Here is a 4,724-nt window from a genome sequence, read left to right as displayed (position 1 = left end):
ATTATGAAAGAATCGGTATGGCCTGGGAACGCGGCGGAAGCGCGAAATAAAAAATTATCTAAAACGGTTCAAAGTGTGTTCTCTTTGAAATTCTCGGGCGTTCAGCGTTTGTCCAAAGCATAATAATGAAAAAATAAACATGGTACACAAGTGGCTAGAGGATGAAATAAAACATAAAATTTTACCTTTTGTTTCTGTAGTTGAGTAGCTGCGTTGTTCCCTTTACGTTCTGCCGTTCACTTTAGGATCCAAATTAGAACCTCTCTAATTTATCCATACCATACTAAGGAATAGATATAGTTCTTTTTCTATTGCTAGATAGAACAAAGAACAAGAAGAAAAAATAACTTCAAACTAACACTATTGATTAGTGCTTTTGGAATGTTTTATGTTTTAAATTGAATCCAATTCAATATAGAATAAAAAAGAGAATATTTTTGGAGAGACAAGAGAGTAAATTTCGTGGCTTAGGTGTTGATTATACATGATAGGTGTGTAGTTTTGTATATTACATATAATTGAATTCAAAATCTAATAACTACCAAGTTTGCCTCCAAGGCAACCTATACACACACATGGATATAACCTTCAACTATGATGAAATAACCACCCCATTATCTTCATCATGGTGAGGAGTTTCAACTCCTTCTTAACTTGCTCCAACTTCCCTCAAATGGGCTTGGACTTCAAATATGGACCGAACTTGATTTAATCAAATTAGATTAAGCCCAACCAAAGTCCATTGGACAATAATTAATTAAATTAACTTTCGTCCATCCAAGTCTAAAGATTCATTTAATTCAACTAAATAAATCTAAGCCGAAACTCTAATTTATTGATCCAATCAATTAATTAAGTCAAACATAATAAATTAATCCAATTAATTTAAAGGTGTTAAGTCCAAATTAATTAATCTAATTAATTAATTTTTGAGTTATCCATCAAATGAATTATTAAATAAATGATTCAATCATTTATATTCTCCTTGAATTAATTTAATCCAATTAAATTAATTCGTTTCTTCTTGAATTAATATCACCAATTCCATAGTGATTTGTGTGTGACTCTTCAAGTTCACCCTCAGCTAGATTTGGGCATTCTATCTAACACAAATAATTAATTTAATTTAATTTAATTAATTATTTCAAATTAACCATTAATTTGAAACGCCTATTACCATGGGTGGTCGTCTAGCAACGGTCCATGGCACTAGACACTAGGTGAATGTTGGCATGAACATTTAGGCTCTCGAGTTCTATACAGGTATGGTCCTTCCATCGACCATCTCCTGGTCTTAATTTAGGGCATGAAATTGGGCCTCGGTTCCCATCTTTGACCAAGCAACTATGCTGAGTAGTTGAGATGCATTTACTTTATTGATCGACAAAGAAAACTATTTTTTATGTAACCAATCGCTATGGCCATAGACTTAGATAGTCTAAACCATCTCAGAGCGCATAGGAGATATATCCATCATTTACTGATAGGAGACGAATTCTATCTTGAAATCCATCGTCCTTAATACATAATCCGACTATACTGGAAAAGAGTTATAATGACCAAATCGAAGACACAGTAATCTCTTGTCAGATCCAAGATATAGCCATCATATGCATGCGTCTGCCATGATTCCTCAAGTCCAAGGACTAATCATGTACTATCGGAGTGGGGAATTCAAGTCATACTGACCAAGTCTCTAAGGCATCCATATGATGATCCCCGCGAGTCAGTTCAATCAGTTAGCAACCTTGTCAACTAATCCACTAAAATTGTATAGACATCCCATGTCTGTCGTTGATGAAACACGACATTCATACATTGAATGCAATACTTAGTGAAAGTCTCTATTGGACTCTCGATGCGCAGTCTTGAGTCCTCGACTTGGAGCGTTTCAGACCAACCCTCAGAATTTGGTTTCATAGCTGGCATCCAATACACAGGCTAACTACATAGGTTATTCAATTGGCCTCTAGGCATTTGTTGTGGCGTTAAAATGCCGTACAATATAAATAGTAAGCACAACAAACACATGGTACCGCAGATAAATGCTTACTACATTCATCAAGATGATATCACATTCATAAATGATGCTAAATGGTTCCCAAAACAACCAATCCAATTGGCTTTCTGGCCACCATTTAATCTCCCACTTGACCTAAAGCCAATCACTCATATCCCCCAGACCTGTCTGAGTTAACAATCCACGATACCTGCTCAGTCTCACGGGTCTACCATATTTTTAATCGAAATGACGAAGTCCAACCGCACGTCACCTCTTTCTAGCATCTCCAAACTAATGGTGGCGTCTAAGAATATTCCTTCGATACGTGATGAGATCTTGGCTTGGGGTGGGCATCGGGTCGGGTACTCGACACATCGGGTTTGTGAAAAATGAACCCAAACCCGAACCCGACTAAGTCGGATACCCGACCAATCGGTTACCCGATAGTCGGGTTCGGGTTTTTTAGCTTCAAAAAATGTACAAGGTTAATTTTTCAAAATGAAAGCAATTCACTCCATGTAAATCTAAAATATAAGTTATGGACACAAATACTTAAAGCTTTACATAAATACCAAAAAAAAAAAAAAGAGTTCAATCACATCCATAAATTATCATAGGTTTTTGTAAATTATTTCAGTAACAACAATAAAGCCAAGGCCTCCTAAATCCTAATGCCTACAGAGTGAAAAAGCAACTAGCTCATATCACATTTTCATCCTCGAGTCCTCGACCTGTCAAGTATTAAACATGCAAAGTTGAAGAACTATTAGAGAAAGTCAAACAGATTAAAAATTTAATATTACACAATGAGGTTCTACCGTTCTAATACCTTGTCAAAAATTTACAAGTACCAGTTAGCACCATTAAATGTCAATAATTGTTGAATCAACCCCCAACTTAGTCAACTCTACAACAAAATGGAAAGTAGTTAGACAAGTAAAATATATAAGTAGAATACATAGAATTGAACAATAATCAAAATACAACCAAAAAAATAAATAAGTACCTTTCTCAACCACTTCAAGTTCATTCAAATCCTCCTCAATGCTAATTGGTTTGGAGTCTTTTCATATCCAATCTTGAGTATAAATAAGTGCTTGCACTATTTTAGGAGACAAAGAGCTCCTAAAAGTGTCAAGAACACGACCACCGGTACTAAATGCGGATTCTGAGGCAACAGTTGAGACTGGAACTGCTAATATATCCCGAGCCATTTTGGAAAGAATGGGAAACCTTTGGGCGTTTACTCTCCACCAATTTAGTATGTCAAATTTGTCTCTATGCATTTCAACATCCTCACCAAGATATTTCTCTAATTTCGATTTCACACGATCCCCTTTTTCACCTGATTTGTACATACTGAACTCTTGTTCTATGGTGAACGTACGAAATCAGTATGTTGCGTAGATGTCCCAACTAAAGAGGAAGATGATGAAGAAACACGACTAAATGATGATCCCGGGCTTTTTAGCGTTCCTTGAAGACTATGACCGTATCTCAACTTATAATCATTAAACAACTCGTAAAGTCCATCTTTCACTTGTTCTTTCATCACATTTCTTTGTTCGGGACCACCATACAATTTATCAAAGCTAAATTCAATGAACTCCAATTTATGACGTGGATCAAGGATCACAGCATAATATAAAATCATATTCATCTTCTCAATTGATTCCCAATATTTGTCATACTTTTCTTTCATCTTTCTTGCCATCTCATTTAATTCAACATCATTACTACTTAACCAATATCTGAGAAGCAAGTCAACTTCACATATTTCACGAAAAACCAGATTAGATGTGACATACAAAGCACCAGAAATGCGCAAAGTGAGACTGTAAAAGTGCCTTAAAAATTTCACCAATACCTTTGCCCTCTCCCAATCATAATCAGTCGGTATCCCATCAATTAGTTGTCTCGAAAGATCAGTCTTATAGGCAAGATCTACATCTTCATAAGCATCAAATGTGAGTTTAAGGTTATAGCCGTCTCGAACATCAAGTAGGCAGAGTTCCATCTAGTAGTACATCAAGAGATACCAATTTTTTCATTTCCAATTTTTCAAATTCAACACACTCTTGAAATTTCTTGCACCTAGCTGGAGAATTCCTAATATAACTGATGGCCCCTCTAATACGAGAGATAGTTTCATGCTCACCCTTTAAACCATCCTGCACAACGAGGTTAACTATATGTGTCATACACCTCATGTGCACATATCTCCCACCTAAGATGTTTTGCCCCCAATTTTCAAACTTCTTTTTCAAGTAAACGATAGCCCCATCATTGGAAGACGCATTATCAACAGTGATAGAGAAAACCCTGTCAACACCCCAATCAAACAAGCATTTTTCTACTCCTTTACCTATTTCTTCACTTTTATGCCTGATAATTGGACAAAAGTTCAAAATTCTTTTGTGCAAGTTCCAATCTTCATCAATAAAGTGAGCAGTGAGACACATATAATTGACTTTTTGAATAGATGTCCAAGTGTCTGTAGTGATGCAAACCCGTTGAGCATGATCTTTAATAAACGACTTCAATCTCGCTCTTCCATGCACATATATATTGAAATATCTTTCGTTATTGTTCTTCTTGATGGAATAGCAAACATTGGGCATGCAACAGACAAGAAATGCCTAAATGCAGGATGTTCGACTAACTTAAATGGAAGTTCATCCACAACCAGCATGTGACACAAAGCTTTTCTAGTTTTGTCTTG

The 4,724-nt window shown here is 35.9% G+C and overlaps 1 pseudogene; it reads right to left on the bottom strand.

The window, feature by feature from the left end:
- Positions 1 to 3,069: 3,069 nt before the first annotated feature.
- LOC148786673 (zinc finger BED domain-containing protein RICESLEEPER 1-like) lies at positions 3,070 to 3,776 on the bottom strand (annotated as a pseudogene).
- Between the last annotated feature and the right edge of the window lie 948 nt (positions 3,777 to 4,724).

This window comes from Sesamum indicum, linkage group LG10 (assembly GCF_026168435.1).
Source record: "Sesamum indicum cultivar Baizhima isolate 11 linkage group LG10, ASM2616843v1, whole genome shotgun sequence".
Classification (NCBI taxonomy): domain Eukaryota; kingdom Viridiplantae; phylum Streptophyta; class Magnoliopsida; order Lamiales; family Pedaliaceae; genus Sesamum; species Sesamum indicum.
Note: the sequence above shows the minus strand (reverse complement) of the source record. Positions and strands in the feature narration are given on the sequence as shown.